Source organism: Watersipora subatra, chromosome 4, assembly GCF_963576615.1.
Source record: "Watersipora subatra chromosome 4, tzWatSuba1.1, whole genome shotgun sequence".
Classification (NCBI taxonomy): domain Eukaryota; kingdom Metazoa; phylum Bryozoa; class Gymnolaemata; order Cheilostomatida; family Watersiporidae; genus Watersipora; species Watersipora subatra.
The window spans coordinates 42,156,686-42,172,644 of NC_088711.1; positions in this window are offsets into that span (position 1 = coordinate 42,156,686).

A 15,959-nucleotide genomic window follows, 5' to 3' on the forward strand; every position below is an offset into this window, starting at 1 on the left:
CTTAAATTGCCTCTCTTTTACTTTCTTATCAGTAATTCTTTTAGATCATCCGTCATCATTGCTACATCGTAAAGCAATTCGAACTCTTTCGCAAATTCTAAACTCAGGATCCAAGGCTAAATCCGACTAAAAATGCCAAATTTCCTACACTAACTCTCACGTATTGCGGGTAGGTCGTATAGTTTACATGATTATATAAAGTAATTTTCTTACCAACATTTGGTTTGTTTCTTGGCATTTCTTAGCCTGGATTCGTGTACACGCATCTACTTCTAAACATGCCTTCTTTATTGTATGCAAACAATCACATAACTACATTATGTCAAAATTGTAAGTAAAGAATTTAATTTTGCTGCTAAAATCAATTTGCAGCCAGCAAATGAGGTTTATCCAAGTTTCAAAAATGTCTTACAAGCAAGTTTGACATATTTGAAAATGAATTTCTCATTGGCCTTGTAGTCTGTAAAACAAGCGAGGCTCACGCAAAGCAAAAGATATTTTTAGACCTCATCAGACCTTATCAACTTGTATATCTGACACTCAATTTTTCATTCGTTATTCTTTAGTTGACACTTGATGCAGGTACCCTTGTTATTGGAGTACTTGAGAGAGGAATGCTAATGCCTATTTCATTTTACATACATTGTATATCTGATTTCCCACAGGAAGATGTAACCAACGACATAATCTCATGACTTTTGGATAACAAAAGTTTTGTATTATATTTAACTACTAAATGAATGCCCGGCATCGCATGGGTAATAATATACTTACAAAATGAATTTGAGTAACTCACCTGTCACGCTAGAAAAGGTAAGCTTACCTTAAATAACAAAATTGCTGTGTTTCACAGGCGGCTTAATAATCATTTCATTACCCATAAGTGTTCGCCTTGCTAGCCAAGCGCTTTAAACATAATTGCTTTAACATTGCTTTATATTGCTTTAACTGATATAGTAAGTATCTTGACTATTATTATACCTGTGCTCAGCTGGGATATCTAGTTTAGTGGTTAAGCTAGATGCTTTTAGATATTGAGGTTTTGAGATCAAATCCAGTGTGGTACAGACTCTGCAATGTTAGGTTTTAATCACTATAACACTTGTTGCTATCCAATGATAGCAACAAGTGTTATAGTGATTAAAACCTAGCATTGCAGAGTTAGGTTGTTGCTATCCAATGAATGCAACAAAATAAAATATAAGGAAAATGACTAATGCCCAGGTAGTGATGGGTCCAAGGATATTCATAATTCTGGCAACATTGTAGTGAGAGCGGCCATGTTCATTGTCTCCTAAAATCATACAGATTAGTATAAAGTTCAACATTTGTAAAGATATGACAGGCAGAACTAAGACAGGTAAGACTTCTGTCTATAGCAAACCATGACAAAATCAATTTGGTAGAAAAATATTATTTTACGGTCACTAGATCAGAGATCCCCAACCTTTTTTAATAAGTTCCCCCCCTTATGCCTTTTCATAAATTTGATTCCCCACACACTTATAACTCCCATGACTAAAAACAACTGATACAAATTATAATCCCATTTTATTGTACATATCTAAAACATATAACGACATATTATTAATTTTGATACAGCATGCATACGACACACAACAATACATGACCTTTGGCATGGTGGTGAATTAGTTTATGACTAGGTTAACTTTTTATCAAATCAAAATTTGGATGGATGTGTTCATATATATCTGGTTCTGACTAGGTCATTATTAGCAACTACCCTAGGACACTTATATTTCGTTAGTATTTAGTTTCGTGAGTAGCATCCAGAGTAAAATGTCGGATGCAACTTAATTTCGCAGCTCTGATGCGTGCAAAAATATAGCGATGTGAAAATAAATGCGATGGAACAAATATAATTAGATTTCTCAGGTTCGGTTCATTGATAAGAAAAAAATTTTCAATTTGGGACTAGTTTGTAATTGTAAACCGCAGGTAGAATTGTGTGGTCGAGATCGATAATGCAATTTGATTGCTTGCTGCCATTTGTTTCTTGGACTATCAATAAACAAAGCTATTTAATTCCGCATTTTCGCTCGTTCGTTATGATAGTTTAGTTTCGCTCATGAAATTTTTGCGAGAGGAATACTCCGCGAAAACGCAAAAGTTAGATGAGGCGAATACATAAGTGTCCTCGGGTAGTCTTATAAATAAAACCAAAATGTTGAAGGAAGAAACCCAAACTCAGACGGCACTGCAAGCATAAATTAAAAATTTAATAAATCAGACACCTCTCCGTTCCCCCTTGTATATTCAAAATTCCGCCCGAAAGAGAGGAATTCCTCCCTGGTTGGGAACCCCTGAACTAGACAGAGGGACGAAAACACAAAGAACAACAACAAGACAAACAAACGCCAATAAAGTCAATAAAGCCAACAGACTAAGTACATGCACAGTGATTCCAAACCACTGAAAGGTGAGCAGTTGGGGCACGTGGTGGCCCACTGGGTGGGAAGCTGAACAATGTGGGTTTGGATTCCATACAAAGCAATCTCAATTGCCAATTGTAGCCGATTTTTGGCCATTTTCCAACCGCTAACAGGCTGACGAACAAACACGACTCTTATCATAGTAAAGATTATGGAAAAGATTACCATGGATGATGCTTGATTCAATTGTATTGTGTTTTATCATTCAACATATCATACTATTATATTTTATACAATGGAATAGAAAATAAATTTTTTGTAGAAATAAAGTATCTAACAGTATATTATAGCGTATGAAATTATATTATCATAAATTGTTATCAAATTATATTCAATCATATTATAAAACAGTTTTCTTTGTTTTGCGTTGTACATAGCCGCATAACTCATAGAGTTGCTAATAAAAAAATCTTATTGCCGATAACCAGAAAAGCATTGTGAGCTTTCTAAAGATAGCCATACACCCATGCAAGGAGAATGGCACCAACAATGATGCCAGCGACGAATAGCGCCATGCTGATGATATTGGTAACTAAAGAGGCTCTCGCACAGCTCCTGCCTCTTTTGTAGTTCCCTAAAACAAAACCAACTTCTGTAGTTCTGGTGAAGATTAAACAGTCATATCAGTCAACACTGCTTTAGAATTTTACAACTATAACTTTTAATTTTAATTCTCTCGACCGTATATGGTCATATATGACCATATATGGCCATATATGGTCATATATGGCCATATATGGCCATTGGTTGTTTCTAACTGTGATAGCTCCCAGCCTTTTGCAATTTTGTATTACATGATGTTTTATTTTGAATTACTACTTTTCATTAAATCTCATTACACTACATCACAATACGTCGTATTACATTGCCGCACATCACATTACATTACAGTACATCATATTCCATTACAGTACATAATAATACATTAAAATACATCGTATTACAGGACAGTACATCCTATTACATTGCAGTACATCGTATTACATGACAGTACATAATAATACATTACAGTACACCATATTACATTACAGTACATCATATTACAGTACAGTACATAATAATACATTACAGTACATCATATTACATTACAGTACATCATATTACATTACATTACAGTACATAATATGACATTACAGTACATCGTATTACATGACAGTACATCGTATTACATTACAGTACATCGTATTACATTACAGTACATCATATTACATTACAGTACATCATATTACATTACAGTACATCATATTACATTACAGTACATAATATTACATTACAGTACATCATATTACATTACAACACATCATATTACAGTACATCATATTACATTATATCATATTAAATTTCAGTACATCATACTACATTGCATCATATTATACCGAACAATTGAATATTTTACTTGATAGTATCGTTCCAGTATCAATTGCGCATTTTTATCACAGAGCGTCATACTTTAGATATTCAAATTACAATCAAGTGTGACCGATTTTCATTGCACAGCTGGTAGGTATTCAATATGAAGTACATGTACCCATAACACTGCAGTCATATACAAGAAGCAGCTTACCTGCAAAGTTACTCCGTTGCTTAGTTAGTTGCTTAGTGAGCACTGACACGGCATGCTCTTTTATACATGCACAATAATGCTAAGTAACCACTTTGTACCAATGAATACAGACAGCAAAAACTCTCGCTCAAAGCATATCTAGACTTTCGAGCATTAAAAACAGATTATAACAAATGCCACAACATGGAAGCAGTTTGGTGCACCAATAAGAGCGTCTTTTATTTAGTAGAGTAAATTAGACAAGTGCATCAGAAAATTGAGCGCATCAGACAATAGAGTGTATCAGACAACAGAGTGTATCAGACAACAGAGCGTATCAAACAATTGAGTGTTTCAGACAACAGAGTCTATCAGAAAACAGAGTGTATCAGACAGCAGAGTGTATCAGACAAAACAGTGTATCAGACAACACAGTGTATCAGACAACAGAGTGTGTCAGACAACAGAGCGTATCAAACAATTGAGTGTTTCAGACAATTGAGTGTTTCAGACAACAGAGTGTATCAGACAACAGAATGTGTCAGACAACAGAGTGTGTCAGACAACAGAGTGTGTCAGACAACAGAGAGTATCAGACAGCAGAGTGTATGAGACAGCAGAGTGTATCAGACAGCAGAGTGTATCAGACAGCAGAGTGTATCAGACAATTGAGTGTTTCAGACAACAGAATGTGTCAGACAACAGAGTGTGTCAGACAACAGAGTGTGTCAGACAACAGAGAGTATCAGATAACAGAGAGTGTCGGACAATTGAGTGTCTTAGACAACAGAGAGTATAAGACAACAGAGTGTATCAGACAACAGAGTGTATCAGACAACAGAGTGTGTCAGACAACAGAGTGTGTCAGACAACAGAGAGTATCAGATAACAGAGAGTGTCGGACAATTGAGTGTTTTAGACAACAGAGAGTCTAAGACAACAGAGTGTATCAGACAACAGAGTGTATCAGACAACAGAGTGTATGAGACAGCAGAGTGTATCAGACAGCAGAGTGTATCAGACAGCAGAGTGTATCAGACAATTGAGTGTTTCAGAAAACAGAGTGTATCAGACAACAAAGTGTATCAGACAACAGAGTGAATGTTATTTTAATTCTTACCCATGTCAAAGGCATCTCGAGATGCCAATGAAAATGTAAGAGCCAGAACTCCAAGCACAAGGTTGCAAAAAATCAGGTTCACCACAGACCAGATCATTAGGCCTCTTGTCTGACTACTACCTTTTCTCATCTTCTGTTGAGCTAAAATTGTAACTTGGAGTGTTATGAAATTTTAATATGTACATGGGACCTTACCATATAACGACTTTCTTAAAAACGTGGCTTGTTTATTGTGTAATAAATTCACAGACCACTATCACACATGTCTATTTGGTTTCCTGATTAAATTAAGTTAGCTAGAAAAAGAGAGAAAGAGCAGAAGAGAGAAAAAAAAGAAAAAGATGGTAAGAAAAAAAGAGCAAATGAAGGAGTGAACGAAAGGAAGAGAAGAGGAGAGTAAAAAAGAGAAGTGATAAAGGGTGTGAAATAGAGAAAGGGAGGAAAAGAGTGAAAGAGAGTAACAAGAAGAGAGAAAGCGTAAAAGTGAGAAAGAGAATGAGAGAGTGAGAGAAAGAGAAAATGAGAGAGTGAGAGAGAAAGAGAGAGAAACTGAGAGAGAGAAGGGAGAAAGAGAGAAAGAGGTCAGAGAGTGAAAAAGTGAAAGAGAGAAAAATAAAGAAAGAGAAAAAGAGAGATGGGGTGAGAGGATAAAAAAAGACAGAAAGAGAAATATACAGAAATAAAACATACGGAGAAAGTGAGAAAGTGAAAGATTAAGAAGGAGAGAGAGAGTTTATTGTCGATCAGATTAACCAACATCTTGCTAAACCTTGACCCAGTATCATCTGCTCGCAGGCAATCTCAATGCCTTACTCAAAGATGGTAGCATTATTTACAGTTTACAAAGACTCGTAACGTTAGCTTATTGGTGTTCACAAGATGGAGTGGTCTCGCCATTTCAAAACATAACTCCATCAAATTAAAGTGCTTGTACTGGATCACTTTACTATAAAAAATCTCTCCCAAAACTGGTTTAAAGAGCCAAAGAATTTTTTTAAAAGAGACACAATCATGAAACCTATGTTCTTAGTCAGGGCCACAGCAGATGAATTTGCACTGTAATTATAATAATGAGAGCATTATAATCAACTAGTGAAATGCCTGGCATTGCACTGGTATTAAAAATCAGCTTATAAACAGTGACAAGTAATGTAGTTGCCTGCCACTTGCCATTAGCCTGGCAAATTTCCAATGGCTAATTTGAGCAAGCTAATAATTTAAACTTACTAATAAGAGCTGTGAGAGCAAGCTTTAGTGATGTTGTGACGTAACATTATGCTATGCCTGTTTTAACTTAGACATTCACTTACACTGCCCAATGAATTCATTCATTTGGCGTAGCTCAATCGGTAAGGTATTCGCCTGGCAAATGGGAGGTTCTGAGACCATATTCAGCATAAAACGAATATTTTTCCTAAGTTTTAATAGCTGTAGCTAGACAAACCAAAACACATGCATACACGCATACACACAAATGTTGAGATTTATATATATATATAGATTTAGAATAGTACAGCAATTTAGACTATGAAACAAAAAACAAATATAATAAAGAATATTAGAGTGAAATAGTAGAAGAAAAAGCTATAAATAAATGTATACACACTCCAACTGGTTAATATTAAGCCTATGTGGGCAGATTTTCATATTTAATCGATATTATTAAAGTATAGATTATAGCTATTATTAGCAGACTTAGCAAAACAGAGATATCTGTGCTGGTTTTAGCTTAAATCCAGTGTTACTCATCACTGTGTTTTAAAGTTAGTTGCTCATTTGGGAAACTTAGATATTTTTAAAACAGTGTTTGATTTAAGATTTAGTGAAACCACCTTAAAAAACATTTAAGTAAAATTTAATAGTGAATTTAAACGAACCAGGCCAGGGTTGAGAGACAACTGGCCAGGGTTGAGTTGAACCAGGCGAGGGTTGGGAGACAGCTGACCAGGGTTGGGTTGAACCAGGCCAGGATTGAGAGGCCACCGGATGCTGGTTCTTCCAGAGACTGGTTGAATACGCAGACTGAGGTTGTACGGAAGTACTATAATATGTTCTCGGCCGCTTCTCTTCTGCACTATACCATCCTTGTCCATAGTAAGCATTTGGTAGACTGCTCTGGTCAACATAACGCTCCTCTACGTATCGAGTGCTAGGTAACTGTCTTTCTGATCTGTACCAACGCTCTCTGTCCACAGGAGGAGAATTGTAGTAACCTGGGAGTAAACAAAAAGGTAGTTTAGTCAAACTGTAAAGAACTAAGGCTAATTTATTGTTGGTAAATATTTTTGCCGCTATATTGTTTAGAGTTTAGCCTGCAAACAACAGGTTGGTGATTGGTTAAGAAAAAAGTCGGTAAATAGAGTTGGTACCTTATTTTACCACTGACTTTTTTACCCATCTGTTTGTGACCTTCTATGGACAATAAATGGAGTTATACCTTGCCTCTTTAACATTTTTACTATAATAAGATCCATTTTTGTCGCTAGGCTAAGAGTTTTAGAAAAAACAACTCCTCACACAGAAGTTGAACTCGAATAACCAGATTCAAACCCAACCGCACCCCCACCGAGCCACTTAACCACATTGCCGCATCATGGAATAATTATGCATATAGTTATTACACACGATGAGCTCTCACAGTACACCAGACTGCTATCATTCTTATGAACACAGCTGTAAGTTTGCCATGCATGAGACCAGCTTCTATCTGTTGCTAGACAATCTTTGGTTGTCTCATTATGCAGTTTCTAAAGATGTTTAACATTTCAACATACATGTTCCTTTTTTAGCCGTTCCATTAAAATCATTGTAGCTTTTATAAAGATCTTTTACCTCTTACTCAATTTAATAACATAAACGCAAAGCCATGACATATACTGCTATTATTTAAAAAATATTTTTAGGTCTCGAAAAAAAAATTAAAGCGTCAAACGCATTGCATTAGTACGAATTTTTTCTACCCTTCATCAACTATGATGAGTGTGTGATTTGTACTTGTTTTAACATACGAGGCAAACATGAGAAAAATGAGTGTTTAGTGTTTGCTGCCTTGGGTCAGCATGTAGATTAAGAATAATAAAGGATTTAGCCAGGCATAAATAGGCTCTAAAGCTAATTGGTGAGCTATGTAAAGCCAAAATAAATATGGCCTAATTTAAACTCCTTCTTAGGTGCCCACCTTGGTGAGTCGTCAATTGAACACCAAATGTTATGCAACTTACACAATATGTTTATGAATCTATGTCTATGAACGAAGAAACATAATTACAAGTACCCTGGCAGTCTCGTGTGAGAGATCGGCAAGGGTAACAACTATACCTACAACTACTTGGGAACAATAGTGAGCAGTTGATTGACACAATTGTTAGGGTGTTGGTCCACAGTGTTGGAAGGCTCAAGATCAAATCTTAGGTAATGTGATCTTTTTCTCAACCCGCAACTATTATTGATAGACATGATAGAATCGATAGACACCACTATTCTAGCAAAGATTGCAAATATTCACTTACCTTGAGACATTCCTAGCTTTGTAAAAACAGAAAGAATTTTAACAGCAACTGTGAGCTATACCTAAAACTAGTATTCAAAATATGGGTCTATCGTTATAAGCTGGATAGGTTAACGCCCTTACTTACACAGATTTACACAGTATAAACTATGAGAGTCTTCACCATAAAATGTAAACAATGCATGAATGAATGCGTGCATGAATGCATGGTTACCTCTAAATTACGCAAACAAAAGATGGAGTATAATGACATGTGTAAACAGGTTGACACCTATCAATTTCTAAAAATGTGCGAGCATGCAAATACTGTCTCAGACTTGTTGGTCATAATAATCAGATTTGTTGGAAGGCTTTTTAGAACATCCTGAACTGCAAGTCTAAGATAAAGATCTGATGAAGCAGGCATCAACCCGACACGGAATGAGTCATATGGAATAAAGATATTTGTTTTCTGTAAAAAATCTTTTCACAGCCTGAGAGACACAGGATATGACGTATATTCACCTGATTTACCTGCATGGAATAAAGATATTTGTTATTATTGGAATATTTACCTATAGCCTTACATGCAAATGACCCTCAATGTGTCATAATTGTTGGCTAAATTACTCAGTTTTGAGGTTATAGTTTGTTATTCTTTTTTGTTATTATGCAAATAGTTAGCTATAAGCTGGAAGCTGGACAACAACTAGATAACAGCTAAAGACTGTTGTGGAAGCCGAAAACGTTAATCAACGCAAAATACACTTTGTGCCACACATCAGAACAACAAATGCTCAGTATAAACCAATCTTTTAAATAGCATTAGAGATAGCAGTAAATAGCAGTAGAGATAGCGGTAAATAACAGTAGAGAGCATTTAAATAACAATATCCCATAATTTACTTGCATAATTTTACTAAACTTTGGTATAAAGAAGATAACTCCCATGAAACCCTTATAAAAATTTTTAAAAAACTAGAATGCGCATTCTGTGTGCATTTATTTTATGTGCCACATGATGTTCTGTTATTAGCTCATATAAAACATACCACCAGAAAACCTCACACTTACCCGCAGTTCAGTTTTATTTTCTATCTTCCTTTCAATCAGTAATTACTGTATATACGCAGTCAAATTTACATAAAAGCAATCAAGTGAAGGACATAAAAGGTATGCAAGCATTTGACTCCAAATCTTAAGTAACATACGGAACTCTAAATTTTGATAAAGCCTGTAGTTTTGTAAAGAAAAGTTAGTAAAAATTAAACACGAAGCAAATGAAACTGTAAAAGAAGCTGCTCGGTCTTTCACGGCACACCAGCTAACTTCCCTTTTTCAGGCTCAGAAATAGTAACGCATGAGAGTAGAGTGCTTTAGTGTATATTTGCATATAACAGGCGCAGTCGCTGCCAAAGACCACTCTGCCATCTCAGAAAAAATGCCAGCCTTTTTATATGGTTGGCCTACGGCAGCAACAAGGGTTACATAAGATAGCATGGGCAAACTCGTGATGGCAATTACATAAGTTGTGGTAAGACATTCAATACACAGGAGAAAATGATATAATAAGTGGCTAAATATAGATATGCATTTGTGACAGCTACTGCTACCGAAGATCGCTAAATAAAATTAAAGTTTTAAAATGTAGCTGATAATGTCGGTGTGCTCCGGCCACTACAAAACAAATAATTTAAAAATATCAGACATACATGTATATGATTAAGTTAAGGTAAACCTCAGAATAGGTTGCGCTACGTAATCTAACTCTAAACCACCGCATTGCTGCAGCCACCTCAAATTAATAAACTATTTGGACTGTGCTAAAGTTACACATAATTTACTAAAATCTCCATCAAAGGACAGATAATTTATCTACAAAAATAATGGCAATAGAAATCTGGAATATTATCATCCGTGATAATCTGTTCTTATCTTTATTTGTAAGAATTAAAACCTAGATAACTCATTTCAGCCTTTCAGTCACTGAACAACTTGAAATATATGAAATAATAACTAGTTATAACGCAAAGGCAATTAAATAGAATTTTATCGACTCAGATAATTTCGAACAAAGCAGGCAATACGCTATTCAGTTCAAGTGGTCTAGGATTGTAATTGCTGGCTTTATGTTGTACCACTATTTACTGCTGCCATTGGCAACTGCTTACTGGCATGTTTTAGATGTCTGAACAGGTTAGGCAGCGAGTTAACTAGCTGATATGGGTAAGTTGTCTTCTGGTTGCTCAGACTCCAGTAATTAAAATTTAGTTTAGAGTGAAACACGCTTTTTGTATGCCAATAAAAACCTGCTTGTACGAACATCTTGAGAAGATTAATTTTTTGAAGGCCAAATGCCACAAAAAGCAATTTTAGCAGTGTTTAAGTCAGTAGGCCTACACATGTCGATACACTCGCTAAACAGGATATATTGAAAAGCATTTTAGCATCTATGGCTGGTACATTTGACAAAAAATACATGTACCGTGAAAGGTGAAAGATGGTGATTTTGTCTGCATTGAAAAGTAGTTTCTGCAGCGCAGATTCTTTCTTTCAACAGCATAATTCATATCTATATTAAATTATTTATGTCTATTATAAAAGAAAACTATTGCAGCATCCAGAGATGTTCCTCCAGCCTATGATGGTGGAAAGGAGTTTGACCATCCTCCTGCTCCTGCATCTGCAGCTCAACCGCAATCAGCATACTACGGACAGCAGATGGTTACCTATGGACAACAGCCAGCTGCGGGTGGTACAGCAATCGTAACTCAACCAGCCCCAGCCACTGTGGTTGTAGGTAAGAAAACTTTGGTCTTCTCAGCTTGTCCCATCACAAATCTCCAGAATTAGGAACTAAATTTCAAAGCGCACTTATACATGTACATTTCTAGACTGTAAAAAACATAGTCACTATTAGCATTTTATCAGATATAGCTTACTAGGTGAATGCCCAGCATTACCTGGGTAATAAACAGGTTTTAACAAAGAAAATTTATTTTTATTTAACATAAACAACATTTACCATTGGGCTTTGACTGACCGAGCAAAGAGAAAATTTAGATGCCATTCTTACTCAAAATGATGCAACATACAGCTGCAAATGTCTAAAGTTTTTAGTTTTTACAGTTTTTTGGATGGAGCTCACTGGATATAAATGTCTCTGCATAAACTGCACATAATTTTGTTTGACTCACTCATATAGTTTTATTATCTTTTATTTTTTGCGTATATTGTCGAGCAATCTGCCATAACATCTTTGTTTAAAAGGTACAAAACATATAAAATAATTACTTTTTAAATAGTAAAACAACACAGTTTTTAGTGATTGACCTTATGATTTGTTGAATTCGAGATTCGAACAAAGGTGATACTGGAAATTGAAGGCTAGTAAAGTAAAACTTTCAAAAACAACAAATGTTTAGTCAATAATAAAGAAAATGTTTTAAAGTAAAATACATACAGACGATGTAAAAACTGTAAATGAAGAAAAAAGACGAAGTTTTATTCGTGGCATGCAATAAATGGTTGTGGCATGCAAGCTGTCTTGAGCTAAAAGCGTTGGGAAAAAGTAATGCACCTCACAGGAATTGAACCCACACATTCATTTGCACCGATGTGAAGCAAAGCGCTTTGATTGTTAGACTTGATCATACCATAGTATAGCCAGTAACACGTCAAGTGTAGTGGTTATTGCCTATATCTGCGGAAATGGAGGTTCCAAGTTCTTTACTAAGGCAAAGCAGAAATTTTATTGCTAAATTTTAATCGCTATTTCTTGATAAACCACCAACAAATGACAAAGAAACACTGATATTTATATATATAGACGCGTGCTCACAGATAGACAACTTTTAACATATGGCGTGCTCATAGATCAAAGCAATTTGTTAAAAGAATTGAAATGTGAAAGTGAGACGCATGAAATCATGCATCAGCATCTTTTATGATAAAATTATAACAAATGGTTGACATACAAAGTAAAATAGCGATTTTTTATAAAACAAAGAATAATTAATGTGTTTCTGATTACACTTGCGTTTTCACAAGTTTTCAAATACATGTACATGTATTTATTAGCTAGTAGTAACACAGAGATATTTTAATTAGTAGTAACACAGAGATACCTTAACTAGTAGTAGCACAGAGATACATTAACTAGTAGTAACACAGAGATACACTAACTAGTAGTAACACAGAGATACCCTAACTAGTAGTAACACAGAGATACATTAAATAGTAGTAATGCAGAGATACATTAACTAGTAGTAACACAGAGATACATTAACTAGTAGTAACACAGAGATACATTAACTAGTAGTAACACAGAGATACCTTAACTATTAGTTTCACAAACACACTTTCTAATGTAATTGTTACTTATGTGATGAAACTAAGATAAAACAAACAAGATGAAATGTCGAGATCGCTAGCAAGATTTTCAAGCTCGTTTTTAAACATATATCGGCCTAAGGATTGTTAGGAGAATAATACAAATGTATAAGCTTTGTGAAACAATATACTAGCATTGAATCTAATATATATTAATGTGATGCAAAGTGATATAGTACAGTACAATATTGCATAATCTAATAGAGTATAACCATTTTCATGTTTAGTAAACAACATCAACCAGGGGAGTGATTGTCTGACCTGCTCCATTCTCAACCTGATTTTCTGCAACATCCTGTTTGGCTTAATCGCAGTCATCTTTTCCTGCATGGCAAGGAGCTCCCATCGGAGTGGTAAGAAAACTATGGAAATGCTCTCAATCTCCAAATAAACTTTATAATGAAGTTTAGAACTTTACAGATCTGTTCAACAGTATTAGAAACTTATTTAAAATTCAAAACTTCCATGATCTCTGTTTGCAATCGTCAGTCGTAATTAAAATCATCTTCAGATGAAGCTCTGAAAACCTCTCACTAAGAATCATACATTATGTTCAAGGTTGTTTTATATTGCCCAGATATGTTATTTTCAGCTGTTTTGGGACAGCACTTTGGCTGATTAAACTGCATGGTTTCTAGTTGACCTGCTGACATAATCTTGGCTTGTTGAACTACGTATATGGTGCTGAGCTGCTCTGTTGGTACAGCAACCAGCTAGTCTAACTTGACCGCTCCAGAGCTAGATTGTAGAGCTTTTGGGCTGTTAGCTGTTCTGGTGGTTCAACACAGTTCTTATTGAGTATTGTAAAAATTAGCAATCTGGCTTTTTAGTTGCTTTGGTGGTACCACTCACGCTACTAATATAAAGGCTCAATGTTCTGACAATTGTACGACCAGCTGTAGCATTGATGGTCTAAAACATTATATAGGTAACTCCATAAATTTGTGAGATATAATATGTACTTTATATAATATATGATTTATACATTTGTATATAACGTATACACTATATAATAATGTAATTTACTTATATAAAAAAAGAAATAAATTACATATTATAGCCTATAAAAAATAAAATATAATATGCAATATATATAAAGTATATAAATTATTTAAAAATTATATATGCTACATACAAACAATAATGCCTCGAGGTATAATGTATATAAACCCACGATGGTTGTGCTTGCAGGTCAGTTATCACAAGGAGAGACTTACTACAAGGTGGCAGTTGCAATGAACATTCTCGGACCAATAATCACAGTTGGTCTCGTCATCGCTCTCATTCTTCCATTCGTAGTCTTCGTAGGAACTATCGGCTGAGCGACGCCAAAACAACTAATCTACCTACTTTGTAAAAGTTATTATACATCAAATTACTTAGCCAAGTGAAAAAGTAATTAAAATAAATTGTTCTGATTTTTCATTCATAACAACATTAAGAAAAGCTGATGAATATTGATATAATTTGTAGGCAGAAGGCAAACTGCAGATGACATACCCTAGGATACTTATATTTCGCTAGTATTTAGTTTCGTGAGTAGCATACAAAGTAAAATTTTGCTGCAACTTAATTTCGCAGCTCTGATGAGTGCGAAAATATAGCGATGTAAAAATAAATGCAGTGGAACAAAATTGGAGTGGAGAAAAAAAGTGGAGAAAAAAATTCAATTTGGGACTAGTTTGTAACTGTGAACCAGAATGGTGTGGGCGAGGTCGATAATGCAATTTGATCGCTTGCTGCCGTTTGTTTTTTGGACTATCAATGAACAAAGCTATTTAATTTCACGTTTTCGCTCGTTCGTTATGATAGTTTAGTTTCGCACATGAAATTTTCGTGAGAGGATGACTCCGCGAAAACGCGAAAGTTAGATGAGGCGAATACATAAGTGTCCTAGGGTAGTATGCTGTATCACTGGTTTGCTGAGATTAAATAAGACATACAGAAAGGTGAATAATAAAAAAGCTAATGATTACTGTTCAAAAATTATATTCGATCAAGCTAAAAGATAAAACATTAAACAGCATACGTTGGAATTCTCACAGATGGTTTTATTCCTTTACAAAATACAAGCTTATCAAAATAGGATCGGGGCAACAACTTCACTAATACAGGATACTAATGGGACTCAAATATACTGCTACAATTTGTGTAGCGGAGTAAATTGAAGAGAATCTACTAGCCAGCATTTCATATCCTGAAGTTCTTGCTTCTGACAATACAAAGACTGCTTTCAGATTGCCCATGAGTAGGCAGTATACAGATAGGTTAGGTTGTAGGTACGGAGAGATGGTATGGGTGTGATAGGTGGTATTGTGGGTTAGGTAGTAAGAGTGGGAGAGTATGTGTGGGGTAGGTTGGAGATGTGGCGTAAATGGTATTGTGTGGCTTTCGACAGTATGTGATTTGGATAGAGAGTCAGTGTTTGTGGTAGGCATCAAACATCCAGATTACGCAGTGTAATTGTTGAACATTTCATTTTGCAATAATTTGGTTCATGGTAGTTGTAATAACGGACTTTTTGTCTATAATGAAAAGATAAGAATTGTGGTGTTAGATCATCATAGATAGTTAATATTTGTAGCCTATAATAACTGGCCACTCGTTGTTTAACATACAAACTCAGTAAATGCTCAACATGTTTTTGCTGTATTCATCCACAGGTCATACCTTTGCAAGCAACATGTAGACATGACTTTCAGCACAATTAAGTCAACGACAGTTTTCATATTTGCACCGTGGAGGGGTACGCATTGGATAACATCTATCATTGATTAAATGGATTTCTAAAAGCACCCTCATATGTTTCTATATAAGAAGAACAACTGTGGTCAATTGGTCTAAAATGCCTGACCTACAAACAACAGGTAGGGATTCAATTATCAAAATAGGCCACTGACGATGGCATCCAACCTTAAATTACTCTCTGTAACAAGGCATGTCTCCAGTCGTTAAGGTTTCCTT